Source organism: Typopeltis vanoorti, chromosome 18 (assembly GCF_054136105.1).
Source record: "Typopeltis vanoorti isolate ZY-2024b chromosome 18, IOZ_Tvanoo_1.0, whole genome shotgun sequence".
Classification (NCBI taxonomy): Eukaryota; Metazoa; Arthropoda; class Arachnida; order Uropygi; family Thelyphonidae; genus Typopeltis; species Typopeltis vanoorti.
Genome location: NC_143566.1, coordinates 113,234,923 through 113,244,344, shown reverse-complemented (window position 1 = coordinate 113,244,344; position 9,422 = coordinate 113,234,923). Strand labels below are relative to the sequence as shown.

Genomic DNA, 9,422 nt, shown 5'->3' with positions numbered 1-9,422 from the left:
AGATAGAGAATAAACTTACTGCTAAGCATAGAAAATGGTTAAAATGATTGACCACGAATGGTCAAACCAGGAATGGAAATTTATCGTACATTTAAACAATAGATTTCTCTCTAAGCAAGTTGGCTCCATCACCACTGATGGAGCGTCAGCAATGTTGGGTATTTCCAAAGGATTTATTGTTCTTTGTAGGGAGAAAAATCATTTCCAATCTCTTTACATCATGCCATTGCATTATTCATCAAGAAGCATTGTGATGTAAAGTTCTCTCATTCGGTTAAATTATGAAAACAGTTCTAAAAATAATCAACTCAATTAGAGCCTCTCCTCTCCTCTAGCATCACTTCTTTAAGCCTTTCATTGAGAGTACCGACGATGTAACTAAAAGAGATCCTATTCTTCATTCCGAAGTTCACTGGCTAAGCAAAGGAGAAGTACTTTCAAGATTTGAGAGTTCAATTGAAGAGATAAAAGAATTTCTCAGTTCCAAAGGACAGAACTGTGAGTAGTGAAATGATCCTTTTTGGTTAATGGATTTGGGTTTCCTTATGAATATCGTAGAAAAATTAAATTCTCTAAATGTGGAACTCCACAAGGAAAGGATTATGATGATGATAAGTTCGATCAGATCAAAAGAGAAGCTGACTTTGTAGATATATCATTTGGAGTGGAAATCTCTCAATCATTTCCCACATCTCAAGAAAATGATTAACAACAGATAGTTTGTCCCAGGATCGTTTGTTAAATTGCATAAAGGGCTTCAGGAAGAATTTGACAAGAGGTTTCATCAGTTCAACACCATTGAGCCAATGGTATCGTTTTTTTTTTAAACTCTTTTACAGACGAAGTGTGATCAAAATTGCTTAACTCATTAGAAATTTTAACAATGAAACAACAAAAGTAGAACTGAAAATTCTAGATCTCACAAATGATATCACAATAAAGTCATATAAATAAAGGTGATGAAAACTTTTGGAAATTGGTGGATAGAGAAAGATTTCGTGCTTTAAAAAGTTGTGCATACAAGATAACATCTTTTTTTGTGCAAGTCATTTTCTTCCACCATGAACTCTAAATGCAGATTGCCACTAAAGGATAAACATTTCAATCATTGTGAGCTGCAACATCATTTTATATTCCCAAGTACGAAGGACTCGTCAATGACATGCAACTCCAAGGATCTCATTAAAATACATTTTTCTTCACAATTTCATTTGTTTAAAATATTTTTGTTCCTTTCCAATAAAAACAAAATTACAATGATCCTGTTGTTTATTTATCTGCAACATAAATTTATCTTAATTGTTTGATTGCTTTAAGAAAGTTGGTGGGGAAGGGGGGGGAGTGTCCCCAGTACTGTTTCCTCATCTTAAAAGTGCTCCATAGCTAAAAAGATTGGTAATCCCTGTCCTAGATGTATAATCAATAACACAGGCCTGCGATCCTGGAAAAGTTGTCTAAGAAGAATTAATTGATTCTTATAGATTTTTAGGTGCTGAGGTCAGAAAAAATAGTAAAAAAAATTCATCACCAACCAATTTTACCCAATTTCTAATTGTATCGTTTTTATTAGTAGTATTTGGATTTAAATTCAGAGCATTGGCGTATATATTCATTCTCCTTTATTTACAGCTAATTAGTTGTAGAAGAGCTTCTTTGAAGTGCCTTTTTATGGTAAATAAAGAAATTTCCACGAAACTTCTCATTCTTAAGATAGGAGAGGGAGGGAGGAATGCAGATAAAAGTACAGGTGGCTACTCTGAATCTGATTCGCCGAAATAATGGATGACTTTCCTGTTGTCACAGGCACTTACATTTTCTTGTCTGATTCTTTAGATAAACTTTATTTGTTGACTACTAAGGTTATCATATTTCTGAAAGATGGCATATTTTCTAAGTTAGTGTGAAAATTTAATTTAATGTGTTTGCAGGTTTTTTTTAATGTTTTTACATAGTGTCGCGTAGTAGTGCTGATGTCATTCGTTTAATTCAAGAGGTTGCAAAAATTTACCTAACATTTTCTGCTACATATGCAGGGAGTTAGTGGTAAAAGAAAACAAGGAAGAAACATTACAGATTTGATGAAAAAAAGTGTACTATGCGTATTTTGGGAAAAAACTTGGTGACTTATATAAGACATGGGTGCCACATATAGTATGTTCCGTATGTGTAGAAGAACTTAGGTGGTTGAAGGGAGAACAAATATCTTTTTCTTTCGGAATTCCCATGGTATGATGGGAACCCGCAACCATACCGATGACTGTTACTTCTGTTCTTTGAATGTTCGAGATTTTAATGTGAAAAATAAAACATTTCCTATCCTAATTTACCTTCTTTTGTAAGGCAAATAGTCTCTTACAAAAACACCACATCACCCTGATCGAAATTCCTAGCCAAACTACTGAAACCGTTACTTACGTCAAAATCTATGATAAAAACACAGATTACCTTTTCCAAAAATAAAAAACCTAACTCTATCCCATGAAGACATCCCCAGAACACTAGACATTGTAAACACACACACTACTCATAGACATATTACATTCACAAACAAAATTAACCCAGTGATATCATAAACCTAATCAAACTTCTTTAAGTTCAACAACAGCATGTACATCCAAATTTTCGGACTCCCTATGGGACAAAGCATCAGCGAACAATTAGTTGAATTGTTCCTAGCACACACAGAATCATTCCTACTCAATCCTACTCTCCGGCCTCATTTTTTATGGCAGATACATGAACGATATTCTATGTATTGGAGCACCAACATGAATCACCACCTTACAAGCGTCCCTTAATGATTACAGCAACAGACTAAGATTCACCATAGAAACCGAACAGGGCAAATCCATCAATTTCCTGAACCTGACATTAGTCAGAACAAATAACAAAATAGCCACAAAAAATATTCCACAAACCCACACATATCGGAAACTACTTCATTTTAACTCATACCATCCTTACTCGATTAAAAAATCCGTTATCCTAACACAGTTTATCAATGCTTACAAGTCTTCAACTAACTATAATTATCTTAACACAGAAATAAAGAAGTTCACGCAAATTTTTCAAAATCGGAATTACCCAACACAAGTAATAAATTACGCACAACAAAACAGCAAAAACCAGGCAAAACAACCCAACAACCAAAACAAACTTCCTAACACAAAAAATTATCAAACTGCCATACATCCAGAACACATACAAAGCCTACAAATATATTTTCAAACACAGACTATAAGCTAGTGTTCACCACAAACTAAAAATTGGCAACACTTCTTAAACCTACTAAATCGCACATGCACAAAGAAATATTATAGAACACGACAATGTAATTTACAAATTGCCTTTCTAAAAAGACTGTGATGTCACCTACATAGGTTCTACTATGTAGGTGACATCACACCTACATAGTAGGTATGAGCAAGACTACAAGTGTTCTTGTAGTCTTGCCCATACTAGAACACTTCCGTGATGGTAACATCCCTATTCCAGAACATTTAAACAATAAAAAAGTAAAACAAAATACAAAGTACAGGGAAAACAGAAATAGCAGTCAACGCCCTTAAACAGAAACATACAATGCAAATCGAGAAAGCCATAATAATAGACATACAAGACAGTGAAACAATGCTTAGAATATCGGAAATTAGCCATAAAATGTGAGGAAAACACAATAAACTTCCACCGAACCTACATAATCTTCGAGATTTGGAAGCTCCCTAACATAAAATTAGGTCACTACTCTGACCAATAGGTGATAACACAAGCATACCAAAGACAGAAACACCAATCCGGCATGACAGTGCTTGTGATTATAAAATTGCAGAGATGGCAATAGCAATACAATTTATTTTGTACATAATACTGTGAAGCAGAAAGCAACTGAAGAAAGAAACTACTGCTCTATTCTCTCCAGACTAATCACTGTGGCGAGCAAATCTACACAAATAGCCCCAAGTTCTCAGCATCCCTTAAATGGGACAAGGGTGTGAAGAATCTCTATGCTCAAAATGGTGTAGCCACTAAAACTAGGAACCTGGAATGTCAGAACCCTGTATGAAGCTGGTGAGCTAAGAAATCATCCAAGAAAGGAAAAGACTTGGAATTGGGATGTTAGGCATTAGTGAAGTTAGGTGGCCAGGATCAGGCAAAACTCAAGTTAATAGAATGTGCCACTCTTGAAATAGTGAAAACCACCATCAAAACAGAGTTGGAATAATATTAAACAAAGATGTAATATTAAACAAAGAAGGAATAATATTAAACAGTGGCCAAAGGCTTTGTATCAGTAAAGCCTTTGGCCCTGTTGGATTACCAGCAGATTTAGTAGTTATTAGAAGGCGACAACATTAGTAAAGCTATTTAATAAGATCTATAATACAGACATATAATCCCACAAGACAGGTTGCAGTCGACCATCGTGCTACCTAAAAAAGGTAGCACGATGCAGAAATGCAGAATCTTGCAATGACTGTAGAATGATCAGTTTAATGAGTCATGTTGTCAAAATGTTTCTGAAAATAATTCAAAAAATATACAGAAAATGTGAAGACATCATCAGTGATGCCCAATTCAACTTTAGAAGGGGTTTGGGAAATAGAGAGGCTCTCACTATTCTCTAATCTTATTCCATAAATGTAGCTACCCAAACAAGGAAGTATTCATTTGTTTCATCGACTTCAAGAAAGCATTTGACAAAGTCCAATATACAAATTGATTGGATCAGATGATAAAGACATCAGGTTCATTCAAGACTAATATTGGAACTAAAAGGTCAACTGTTCAAGTTGATGACATTATTACAAACTCCAATACCATCAAACAAGGAGTAAGGCAAGGATTTGTTGAAAAACGTGTTAAAACACGTGAAAATAATGCAATTATGTCATAGATGTCCCCTAGTCCTCCCACCACCAGTCCTGATCTCAAAAATATCCTCTCAATTAATCCTATGGAAACTCTTCAGCAATTTGAACGTCTCAATCATATCTCTTTTCTGCCTATCAACCAATTTCTGCAACTCACAAATCTTCAACCTGTTTTCATAAGGTTTATTCCATAGACCTGCTATCATCTTGGTCACTCGCGTCTGGATCCTCTCAACCTACTCCCAATCAAGAAACCTAGGTCACCAAATCTGGGCACAGTAGTCGAGATGAGGTCTTATCAAGGCTCCATACAGAGGAACAATAACTTGCTTATCTCTGCTCGTCAAAGTATTCTTCAGCAACCAAGTGATTTGATGAGCTGATTTAGCCACTTTTGCAATGTGTCCCCTAAACTTCATCTCCCTATCCACCAGCACTACCAAGTCCCTGGCTTCATCAATCTCCTGGAGTACAGTTCCACCAATGTGGTATACCATTGCTAATCTTTTCACCCCAAAATGCATAACCTTACATTTTGTCACATTAAATTGACATCCATTCTCCTTAGCCCAGACCTCCAATCTATCCAAATCATCCTGCAAGATGCTGACATCTTCTGCATTCACTATTGCCCAACCCAACTTTGCATCATCAGCGAACAAATGAACCGTTCCTCTTAGATCCTTCTCTATATCGTTAATGAATAAATTAAACAGTAGTGGTCCAAGAACCCTGCAGCACAACACTAGTCACAGGCCATCTTTTGGACTCTACTCCTGAATAAACTACTCTCTGATATCTCTCCATCAACCACCCACCCATTCATCTCACCAACTCTTTATCATTTCCCATATGTTGCAGTTTACGGATTAGAATTCAATGTGATATCCTGTCAAAGGCCTTCACCAGGTCCAGCAATATCACTGTAAACCCATTACCCTTATCCAGTTCAGCCATCACTGTGTTATAAAACTTGAGCAAGTTACTGAGGCATGATCTACCCTTCACAAAGCCATGCTGTCCCCCATACAGTATCTCATTTTCAAAATTCCATTCCTGTATTTTTCCCTTTACTACTTTCTCCAAGACCTTGACAATGACTCCTGATATGCTGATCGGTCGGTAATTTGCAATGGTAGTCTTGGATCCTCCTTTATGCAGTGGAACTATTTTCCCCTCTTTCCACACCTTCGGGACTAAACCAGACCAGAGATTCAGATTAAACAACATGGTCAAGGGTACTGATACTTCTTTAGCTGCTTCACATAAGACCCGTGCCGGTATACCATCCAATCTCACAGATGTATTCACATTAAGGTTCTGTAATAGACTATTCACCTCCGCTTCGTTAACCATAATTCCCATATAAACTGATGGGTCCTTCATTCTTTTAATGTCACCACCTGGATGATATATGCTTGCAAAGTGCTCACTCAGTAATTCCACTATATCGACTGATTCAGTGATCTACTTGCCATTGGCATTCCTTAAAATCATTCTGCTGTGTAGTTTTTCTTTTACTTGCAGCATATTGAAAGAACTGTTTGGGATTCTCTTTAGCTTGCATAGCTAGTTTCCTTTCATAATCCGCTTTTGCTTTTTTTACCACGTTCGTTATCCTTCTGGCCTGTACTTTATACCATTCGTGTGCCTGCAGGTCACGTTTCTCTTTAAATTCCCTCCACAGTTGTTTCTTTTTTTGCAACTCAAGCTTAATGGTGTTATTCATCCATTTAACCCCTACGTGTTTTACTATTTGGACCCTACGTATACAATCAGCCAATACCTCCTGCAAATGCTCCTTGACCACACGTCATGGCACTGAACCAAGCAATCTCCTAAGCTTGTCATACTTGCCAGCACGGAGATTCCACATATACCCTGTCTTAATCGAAAATTCCACACCTTTTCATGTATTTACATCTTTTATGAAAATACAATAAATACATTCTTGGCGACGAGCGTTTGAATACAGAACAAAGTTTATGTGCAATACCGTGGTTGCACATCTGCCATCTTCAAAATTACTACCAGTATTGTGAAATTATCCCTCCATTTCGGAAATGATTCGTACAAAAACCTCGACTACCAAAAGTAATGTTTCTCTAATTTATTTTTATACAGAAATGGTCTTAAGAGAGAAATATCACATCACCAGGTTCTTTGCAATGTGGCTTTTCCAGCAGAAGAAAGTGAGCTGTGTTGTTCAAATTGCATAACAAATTTTCTTAAATTCTTTGCTTGTAAAGAAACCTTTCAACTATCATGAAATATCCAAATAATTCAGCATTCCACATATAGGGTGGGTGTTAAATTGCGATTGATTGAGAATATAGAAATTCCAACCTCTTCATAATTTAACAATCAAAACTGGAGAGATTGAATAAATGCATGTGTTTGTCTCTGAATATACTGTAGTGTAACCTTGTAAATATATCCAAGTTCCATACTGTACAGTTTTCCTTGTCTAGGTGTGTTAGAATACAACTGAGTAAGTTTATAAAATATTGTACAATTTACATTGAATTATGTTGTTAGCAAGTTATCTGAGATATGCCTTTATCATCACAATACCAGTATCAATCAAGGTCAAGGGTCCTGCCGTCTTTGTTTGAATCGAGTTGCATATGACAATTTTGTCCCACCCTTCAACTTGGGTGGATCGGTCAAGCCTTCAGACCATTGCAGCATGACTTGCATAAAGTTTGGAAGGGGGTGTCACCCAAAGTCCCGGAGCAGTAATATGAGAAGGACGGTTCGTCCCGGCAATCGCACAGAAGCCCCGCAGGAGAGGGGTAAAAGAGAAGGTGGCGTTTGATCCATGTGAGTAAGGCTTTCAACGTTATGTGGATATCGTAGAGTACGGGAAACCCCGTGACCAGCGGGAAATAAAAAGGTCAAGAGCACCCCCACTCTCTCTTTTATTCCTGGATCATCTCGCATTGGGATTCTCGAGGTCGTAGGCTGGACGAAGGTGGCAGAGTCTCCACTCCGGAGCTGGTTGGATGATGCATCAGCAGAGACAATAGATCTGAAGTCCCGTAGATCCACAGCTGAGCCAGCCATCCATCCATCCATAGAAGGAAGACGTTACAACAAGGGATTTGAAGGACATCCCCTATAATTGTAGAAAAAAAAATTTTTAATTTCCTTTTTTAGTTACTTCAATTTTGAATATTTGTTTGCTTATGATTTTCAACTGTTTTTCTTTATGATTAATCAAAAAATTTAAAAACGGACAAAAATCAAATAAGTGATTTGATGATAAGTCCAAAACTTTAAGCAACAAAATCGGATAAAATTTGGCAGTGACTTTATTATAAAATTTACGTTAATTTTCATTTTCTTTTTGAAATGAGTTTTATTCTATATGAAATCCCATTTCTGTTTGACAAATAACTTTTCAGAAACGTTAAGTTCAGCAGTTTTTCATCTATTTTTATAATTAACAATTTTTTCATAAATTTCATATACGATTTTTTGTGTTCAGTTTCAATTTGTAATCCATTTCACGGTTAGTGAAGGAAATTGTAGGTCCATTAATATTCCTAAGGATATCTCATTCATTGCTATACAGAGAAGTAAGGATGTGATAGGAATTGAGATGTCTTTCTCAGAAGGTTATTCTTTATTCAAAACATCATATAATAGTATAAAATTTTTAGTAGTTATATGTGTAAACAAAGAACAACAGCTCGTGCAGATTACAATATACATAAAGTTACAAAAATCTAGCCTCTTGGCTCTTTATCGTAAAATAATGAGGGCTTTATTATCCCGTTAACTTAAAGTTACAAAAGTTATGTAATGCATCATTATATACACACATGTCATCATCATCAAATTCCTGCCATGTACCCTCAATGAGTGTACAGGATATGATAGTACTACATGAAAAATTTACATCATTACTAACTTCCTATCTACAATTTTCCTCCAGGTCTGTTACTTGTCAAGACACGAATATTATCAGATCTTATATTTCGGTCATCGAAGGCACTTTGTACCCTATCAATCCACCTATATCTTGGCCTTCCTCTGGGTCGTTTTCCTGCCAACCTGGCAGAGAACACTTGTTTTGCTAATCTTTCCTTGCCTATTCTGTTTAAATTACCATACCACCTGAGATTAGCTCTGCTAAAGCATTCCTGGATGCTGACAATGTCAAGTTCTTTCCTAATATCCTCATTTTTAATATGATATTGCCATTGATGCCATCTGTTCATGCCTCTAATCTTTCTCAGGACTCTCATATCTGCGGTCTCTAGTCTTTGGTCAAGTGTTTTACTTCTAACCCAGCTCTCAGATCCATAAATTAAAACTGGTTGTTCTCTTGTATACAGCTAATTTAGTGTTCTGACTAATTTCTCTGTTATTCCATATGAATTTATTCAATTGACTTCCTACTATAGCAGCTTTATTGATTCTGTTGTCTATTTCCATATTTAATTTACCATCTTCAGTAAAAATCGTGCCTAAGTAGCTGAAATGTTTTACTTGTTCCACAGGTTCTCCATTCACAATGCAGTTGACATTTTCAATGCTTCTGCC

At 36.2% G+C, this 9,422-nt stretch overlaps 1 long non-coding RNA gene across 1 annotated transcript in view; it reads right to left on the bottom strand.

Moving 5' to 3' along the window:
• Positions 1–6,831: 6,831 nt before the first annotated feature.
• Positions 6,832–9,422, bottom strand: part of LOC150097084 (uncharacterized) — a 71,920-nt gene continuing 69,329 nt past the window's right edge. The window contains exon 3 of the long non-coding RNA XR_016549834.1: positions 6,832–7,989. This is a non-coding gene — a long non-coding RNA (uncharacterized LOC150097084). The remainder of the gene's footprint in view (positions 7,990–9,422) is intronic.